Raw genomic sequence first — 9,502 nt, forward strand, 5'->3', positions numbered from 1 at the left:
CTGAGCGAATTGAAGTTTGAAAATTTGTATGGTGGTACTTTGAGATATATGGAGGTCCATAAAATCCATTTGAGGTCTCAAAAAACTTGTTCTCCTGAAAAAAACAAAAACCCTAGTTAGGGACTGTTCGCGTAGGAGACAATTAAGCGTACCTGATTTTTGTGCAGTGCTGAGTCTCTGCTAATCATGTGATATTCAGAAGACTTCTAGAACAAAAATCTTGGAATTTTGAAATGCAAAAGATTGATTTGATTAATGGTACAAAACACGGAGAATTGCACTGTCAGCGGGTCTGACTGTCAACTGACTGTTCAGGTATTAATGTAGCAGTTAAAGTGAAAATTCAACAGTTAAAGTTAATTTTTCTTTTTGTTTCTTTTTTTGTTGTTGTGTTAATGGTGAAAATTTATTTACATGAGTTGTTAGAAAAACACAGACATAATAAATAAATAATATATACTGTACGCAAACAAAATTACCGATAATAACCTTGAAAAATATTTAATGCACAGTGAAATAAATATTTAACTGGCAGAAAACACACAAAATATTATCTGGATAATTAAACTACAGTACGACAAATAATACGACATTTAATACTGACAGTACAAATATTACATAATATAATGAACAGTACGACAAATAAACGGTACACTATTTGAAAACAAAAGATACGACAAACTTTAAGAATGACGATTAATAACCCACGCTATAAATAATAACATATAGATGATTGGGAGTGTAAACATCGCAGGTCCGCATTTCTCAGGACTATGCAGACAGAAGAAAGACATGATCACCGTAGAAACAGTGATGACTATAAGAAACAGTGTATCCACCCACTTTGCCATTTTTGCCGGGGAAGAAGAGAAAATAAATAGGAGGTAGAAATTTGAGGGATGAGTTGAAATTTGATGTGAGATTTTATGGAAAAAATGAGACGTATTTATAGAATGAAAAGAAGGATAAAGACGTTGGGGAATGAAGTGATTCCGTACAAAAAAGGAAAATTTGAGTGGTAGTAGGATTTGAAAGAAAGTGTGTGGTAGGGTTTGAAAAAAAGAGATGTATAGAATAAAGTTAGGATTTGATTTTGAAAGAAAGAGATTTGAAAAAGATTTTGAAAATAATAGAATATAGTACAAAAATTAGTGGGAAACAAAAGTTAATAATAATTTACTTGTTACCAGTACAGTCTGAATCCCCGGACTCTGTACCTGCAAAAGATTTAATTCTGTACCAATTGTGTCAGTACTATTTATCTGTAAATAAATCTCAAATAAATAGCGCGTGTGAAGTAATAAACAGTACTTGGCGTTTGTGTAAGAATAAATTCGACAGCGAGCCAAAATACCGTATAAGAAAAATTCTAAAAACCAAGTATTCATAAATCAGGATATTTATGGAATAAAAAATCCAAGATTATATGAAGCTCTTAATTTTTAGACAGAAGTTTTCTTGAAAAAAGATGCGGGCAAATTTTGGGGTATAATGAAGGATAGAAAAACACTTAGAAAGGGGGGGTTTGAATAAGTGTAGTCTTAAAAACTTGAACGATAAAAATAAATTGCACAGTTATTTTTATCCTGGTTCGTTGTTAACTAAACTACTCCAGTCCACCCCCGCGGAGTGATTTACCTCACCTGAGGATTTAATCCACTAATCGCAACAGATTACAATGGTTTTCCACTTAGTCCGCGACTAAGTCTTCCAGAGTATCCTGATCACAACCTGATCACTCCAGGAACAACTGCTTAGACACAAGCTAATACTTTCTTAGAGTATCCTGACCACCACATGATCACTCTAATTACAACTGCTTAGACACAAGCTAGACTTCCTAGAGTATCCTGATCAACACTTGATCACTCTAGTTACTTACAAATTAATGTAATCAATTCTAAGAGTATTACAATGCTTCTTAAAAGCTATAATCACAACAGTGATATTTCTCTTAACGTTTAAGCTTAATCTCACTAATATATTACAACAGCAATGTAGTGAGCTTTGATGAAGATGAAGTTTCTGAGCTTTGAATTGAACAGCGTTTCAGCAAGTTAATATTCACAGAATTTGGTTCAGAGTTGTTAACCTTGCTTCTCATCAGAACTTCATATTTATAGGCGTTTGAGAAGATGACCGTTGAACGCATTTAATGCTTTGCGTGTTCCGTACAGCTTTGCATTTAATGTTTCACGCTTTTGTCAACTACCTCGAGCCTTGTTCACGCTGTGTCTACTGACGTTGCCTTTAATAGCTTCCAACGTTCCTTTTGTCAGTCAGCGTAGCCTGCCACCTGTACTTTCTTCTGATCTGATGTTTGAATATAATATTTGAATATCATCAGAGTCAAACAGCTTGGTGCATAGCATCTTCTTGTCTTCTGACCTTGAAGTGCTTCTGAGCGTGATACCATGAGAACTTCAGTGCTTCTGCTTCTGACCTCAAGTTCTTCTGATGCTTTCATAGACCCATGTTCTGATTCTGCCTTGACCATCTTCTGATGTCTTGCCAGACCATGTTCTGATGTTGCATGTTGAACCTTCTGAGACAAAGCTTCTGAGCGCTGATTTGTGCATACTCTTTATATATTTCCTGAAATGGAAATTGCAATGTATTAGAGTACCACATTATCTCACACAAAATTCATATCCTTGTTATCATCAAAACTAAGAATATTGATCAGAACAAATCTTGTTCTAACAATCTCCCCCTTTTTGATGATGACAAAAGCATATATAAATGATATGAATTTGCGATCAGAAAGAGAAGACAGCTAAAGACAAATTACACAGCTATAGCATAAGCATGTGAATATGTCTCCCCCTGAGATTAACAATCTCCCCCTGAGATGAATAATCTCCCCCTGAAATAAATACTCGAAGAACTTTAATAATAAAAGACTTCCCTGATTATTTCGGTAGAGACGATCACATAAGCTTCTTGCTTCTGATAATTCATAGCTTCTAACTTCTGCTTCCATTGGACAGCTTCAGAACTTGAATTTCTTTAGATCCCTTGAACACTCACAGCTTCTGATTCCTGCTTCCATTTAGGACAGCTTCAGAACTTGAATTTCTTTGATCTTCAGAACATTCACAGCTTCTGATTCTTGCTTCCATTTAGGGCAGCTTCAGAACTTGAATTTCTTTAATCTTCAGAACATTCACAGCTTCTGATTCATGCTTCCATTTAGGACAACTTCAGAACTTGAGTTTTCTGGATCTTTTAGAACATTCACAGCTTCTGATTTCTGCTTCCCTCGGATAGCTTCAGAGCTTTGAATTTCTTCTTACATCACTTCATGCTAGATTGTATCAGAACATTGTTGAATGTACCAGAGCATCATCATAGCATCTCTACATCCTGAAATGTTACAGAACAAAACTAAACGACAAAAGTCAGCATGAATGAGTTAGAACATAAGATGTGTATCAGAACACAAAATATGTATCAGAGCCATATAAGCCATATAGACTATGATTTGGATCATATTCTACTATCAGAATTTCTGATCATTCTTGCTTCTGATTCTGAAGTTTCCAAGCATTCAGCTTGCTTCAAGAATCCAAGAGCTATCTCTGATCATTTCTTCTTGCTTCTGATTCTGAAGCTTCATAGCACTCAGCTTGCTTCAAGAATCCAAGAACTTGAATTATCTTGTTGCTCCTCATGTTGGTCTTGAATCTTTGATTCCTGCAACAACACAACTTAGAAACATATGAAGCTTGCAGCTTCTGTTAGTAAATCAACTGATTAAATCAAATCATTTATCACATATTTCTCCCCCTTTTTGTCATATCACCAAAAAAAAAGAAAAGATTCAGATACAAACAAAAAGAAACACACGGAGGAAAAAGGATGATTTCATTGAAGTTCAAACAGCAGGTACAGAAGTACACGCAGAGAAAGAAGACAAGATGCACAAAAACAGATGCAGCAAAAGCAAAAAACAAAACAACACAGACTCAATCTAAGACGACCCTAGCCTTGACAAGATCTTGGCCAGCATCTCTTGAACCCCATTGTTGTATCCTTCTTGCCTTTCCATGAAAGCTCTAAATTCATCTTGTTTCTTCTGAATATCTTCCAGAGTTCTTGCAAGACGAGAAGATTCATCAGAAGAAGCTTCACTGCTTCTAACCACAGGAATAGCATTGTGATCTGTAGCTTTCATAGATAGATCAGTTGCAGGGATTTCCTCAACAGGAACTGATTCAGCAACATGATCTTCTACCTCTGCTTCTTGCATAGAAGCATCTCCATATTCTGCAGCAGGAATTTCCGAATCTCCATTCTCAAGTGCCTGAAGAATGGCAGCAAGATTCCTGGGAGCAGAAGGACCTTCAACTTCTGGTGGGTCAACAACTTCTGGAATGACCAAGCTTGGATCTTTCTCAGAAGGGTTTTCCCTCAGAAAGTCAAAGAGGGTCTTGAAATCCCCGAGCAGAACTGGATAATCAGGAATCCAGATAACAATATCCCTGCAAGGATTAGCTTCCATTGCAGCAGCAAGCCTTGCTTGTTCCAATTCATCCAAAAAGGGCTTCTCTTCCAAAAGATGTCTTCCTCTGAGACGAACAAACCAGAAGTCTTCATAGCTTCTCAGAATTCCACGAGGCCGTGGGGCAGCTTCTATACAGGCTTCTTGAAGTTCTAAAAACAAAGCATCTGATTCTCTGCGTAAGATCCTCCAGAAGTTCCTCATAGCAACATCATTCAAGCCAGAACTTTCAGCAATTCTGAGAGTATCAAAGATACTTCTGAGATTCCTCTTTACTTTTTCAAAAATTTCACCAATAGGGTAGATGGGTTGGGATTTTAATTGGGTTTTTGAAAAGGCAGGGTTGGGAAAGAAATACGGTTGAGGTTCTCTATTCAACCTATAAGAAGATTCTGCTTCAGTATCAGAATCTAACACTACCACTTCAGCTTCAGGACGAGGCTTGGGAGTGTAGTTGCAATCACGGAGCAGCTGTTCATGTGATGCATAGGTTGGAAAAATAGAGTCACTATGGTTATTTAGAGAGGTAGAAGGAATAGGTTCAAAGGTGGCATGGGGAGGAGGTTGAGAGATAGAGATATTTGTGTGTGGTGGAAATAGAGTTTGAAGGGGTGGTATATCCAGAACAGGATTGATGGTGGGTGGAGACGAAGGAATGGTTATAGGAGAAGATGGAGGTGTAAGAACATGGACAGTTATAGGTGATTCTGATGTGGCTTTTTCTAGTTCAGGGGTAGGGGCATCCGCTATTGGTGTAACTTCTGAAAAAACAGCAGGAGCAGAATCAGGTTCAGAAATACATATACCTTTGGATGCTTTCTGAAGAGCTTTGACCACAGCCTCAGTCTTCTTTTGCTTCTTACTCTTCGGCTCTTCAACAATTTTTGTTTTGCCACTAGAGATCTCTTTCCTTCTGGCGCTCGCCAGATCTTCCTGTTGATTCACAGCCTCTTGAACAACATTTTCTTCATCAGACTCTTGAAGAATCCTCTTTCTTTTTCTGGTTTTCTTCTTCTCAACAACTTCAACAATCTCAGCATTGTTATTTGACTTCTTCTTCTTTTTCTCAGCTTCCTTCTTTTTCTTCTCAAAATCAACAGAAACAGCCTTGACAACCTTTGCAATGACTTCTTCTGGGACCACTTCTTTCTTGGTGGTAGCAGCTGTTGAAATAATATTGTGGTGTACTTTTCGTTTATATCGTATCCACAGGGATTATTGCGATATCACCGCCGTTCTATAGCCTATTTTGTCTTGAGTTAATGTTACTTTAGTTTTAGGTTTGCAAAAGATCATTCAATTCTTTTAGTAGCAAAGAGTAAATTAATGAAAGTTCTAAGTTAGAGAAAATGTATCAAGATTCGATTTCATCGACCTAAATTTGTATGTCTCCTTATAAATATACGTATATGAACATGGTAACGATCAACATAATTACGTATCGACGCCTATATCGTCCGTGTCCGCAACGATATAGTTAGATTTACCGTATTGTTTAACCGACGATTTCTCCACCGTTTAAACAATACAAATAACGTTTTAAAACCGATACTAAGTAAACATCAAACGCTAAATCCATGTCTGCAATTTATAGTTTGATAGATGATAAAGTTAGATCTAGATACAAATATTGATGTCTCAAACACTTATACCAAAGAAAAAGCTTTAATAAACAAACTAAACCATCTATATTGATCATCACTTGTTCATACACATATATTCACAAGAAAAACCTACAAAAGGCTAGGAAGATTACATCTTATCTTGATACAAAAGAGATTTAGCTATCCATGAGAATGGTAGCTTGCTCAAGAAGTAAAGGATGAAGATCAACAAGCATCAAAGGCGATTAATCGACGATCAAAGCTTCCAATCTTCAATTCTTTGTTTGCTATAGTGCACAAGTGTTCTTTAGCTCTCAAGATCAACCAACCAACACAAAATATCTGAAAACCCCCTTATATAGCATTTCTGAATTCTGTCCAGGGCGCGTCGCGCCCTCCAGCGCGCTACGCGCCATTACACTTAAAATTATAAACCGCCCATGCGTGCGACGCGCGCAACTCTCTGTCTGGAAGCTCCAAAATATCTTGCCCAGGGCGCGACGCGCCCACATCCCAGCGCGACGCGCGCATACTTCTGCCAGTGAATCTCTTGTCAAGATCAAGACAAGCTCCAAACATCCCAAAATTGGCCAAAACCTACACAATCATAACTAAAACACATATTAACATAAAATGAAAGCTTAATATTATAAACTATAAATAATTATCTAAAACTTCAGGGAATTGCACGAATATCCGATAAAAACGGTCGAAAGGTATTGTTAATTAAACTAAATATAAACACAATTTGGCACCTAACAACTCTCCCCAACTTAAACTCTTGTTTGTCCTCAAACAAAACAATGATAAATTACCGGAAACACAAAATATCACAAATGAAACAACAAGGTAGAAACAAGAACAATTGAATGGTTCAAATTCCAAAAGTACACAAAGATCAATCCTTACCAGTTTTCATCAAAATACCATGATAGCAATGCTAATCCTATATACAAATTCTATGTCAGAAATTCCACAAAGCAAAAGAAGTTCAAGAATGAATCACACCTACGTATTTCTCTACTGAGAGAACAAAAATGGAGGATCCTAACACTCACCAGACAATGACGCAAACATACCGAATTAATTATAAACTCATCTAAGCATAAGATATATAAAAAGTGTATAAGCATGAATCACTAAGGACTTTCGGGTTGTAGCTTGGCTTGGTTAACAAGGAAGTGTCTCATATCTCACGGCCATTGAATCGAAAATGTCAAAACCTAAGAGAGCATTCAAATTCAATTATCACAACCTAAACAACCAAGTTTACCACATTATTCATTACTTGCTCAAGGGTCACAGAATTCTTTTCTTTCTTTTTTTTTTTTTTTTTTTTTTTTTATTATTATTTTTTTTTATTATTATTATTTTAAATATATATACCCCTTGAGCACTATCTTTTGATATATCCTCACCAATGTACACCTTTATTTCATTCTCCCCAACTTGTATATTACCAAGACATCACTAAGAATGCTCCCTATTCTAAGGCAAAAAGGGATCAATCCTTACCATATCAAATGGCAACAGTTCAAGGTAGAAAGAAAAGAAAGTCATCAAGATTCTATCAAAAATCGGTATAGAGATCTATATACAACATAAGCTTAACCGATAAGAATCTTGGAAAACGGCTCAAAGTGGTTAGCAAATACTCACACACTCACCGGGTAGGTTATATTTGGATTGGAAGTTTTTCTCATAGTGCAGAACAAAACGCCTTGATCACTTTCATGCTTAACACAATTTAATAACAATGCAAGATTAATCATAATAAAAACGAGTTAAAACGCACATTGCTGGTATCCAGCACAATTTATATATATACACAGTGGAAAGTCTCCTCACAACTACAGCTAGGCTAAAGTGATTCACAATTGAACTAATTTTATCCACAGAAATTAATGACAACTAATTTGTACAATTAAAAGCATCAGAATCGAAGGTACTTGATAAAAAAAATGATAAAGGATGTACCTTGCGCGTACAGTTTTCAACTTATATCATCACCACTCAAATTGTGTTGCATCATCCAAATTCATCGTGGCAACAAAAATTCGTGTTCCAGCTAATTAATCATCAGGACAACTTATCAAACCATTATTTCTAAAATATAAACACTAAACTAAAATAAACTACTTAAAAATAAATAAATGCAAAAATAAAATAAACTGAACTTATATAAAATAAAAACCACACCAAACAGGTGTTAACTATCCAAAGGCGTAAACTTAGCCTTTCAAAGTACCTCATCCAAAAGGATGGAACAAAACTATAAACATTAAAAACAAAGTAACTAAAAATTGTTCTAACATAAAACTAAAAACAATAAAACATAAAACAGTAAAACAAAACTACTCCTCATCGGAAGTCTCCGGATCATCCTGCTCCATCCCCTCCTCAGGATCTGGCCTGCCCTCAGGCCATGAAGCATAGGCAGATAAATCATCCCTGGAACCAACAGGCTGCTGCAGAGAAAGCTGCCGGATAGAATCCTGCAAAAACAAAAACGCTCTCTGATGCGCCATATGCATCTGATAGTTCCAATCACTTGCATCACCATACTGTGGACCAGCAGGCGGTGCAGCAGCAACCGGAACAGCTTGAGAAGCATCGGGAAGGTCAGATGCACCAGCAGCAACACCAAAAGGACGACCTCCAGGCAAACAGTACCTGTTAGCAAAAATATCATCTATAACACCATCCATGGGGATCATCCCACCAGTTGGGAACCGGACACCAGCCTTCCTGCACAAACCCATTATTAAACCAGGAAAAATCAACCTACATTTCACCCCATCTCCATGAAGAGTCCCATTCAGGGCGACTCTTTTCAGCTCATTCGCCACAATCCTGGACACATCAATGTTATCACCATTCAGAATACCCTGAACCAAACCTGCCGTATCAATGGTGAGGGAAGAAGTGTGACTCCGTGGCCTAATGTTGTAAAGGACCACCGAAGTCACCAACTGAGCCTCCTCCGTCAACTGACTACGAGTAAAAGTCTTTGGCAGCCCAGCTTTAGTCAGAGTATAGGTGAAACCAGTCCTGCAAATCCTGTCCCTAATGCTGTCTGCATCCCAATTTCCTCTATTCAACCTGGGATGGTACTCACACTCTTCTACCAAAGCAAGAGGGTTATCCAGAAAATCAAAAATAGCCTCTTTGCTAAAATCAATGGCCTTACCTCTCACCCATGTTTTAAACGGGTAAGCTTCAGTACCTGACCAACTGCTCGGAGGCAAGGCATTTGCATAAAACTCTCTGACAATCTCCACCTGATAGAATTGTGGTGGAGTGAACAACTTGTCCCAGCATGTTTCAGACAAAGCAGTCCACGCCCTTTGGAAGAGGCCGTGGTCAATAGGAACCACAGTTCGTTCACTCCACA

This window comes from Vicia villosa, unplaced genomic scaffold (assembly GCF_029867415.1).
Source record: "Vicia villosa cultivar HV-30 ecotype Madison, WI unplaced genomic scaffold, Vvil1.0 ctg.000733F_1_1, whole genome shotgun sequence".
Lineage (NCBI taxonomy): Eukaryota > Viridiplantae > Streptophyta > Magnoliopsida > Fabales > Fabaceae > Vicia > Vicia villosa.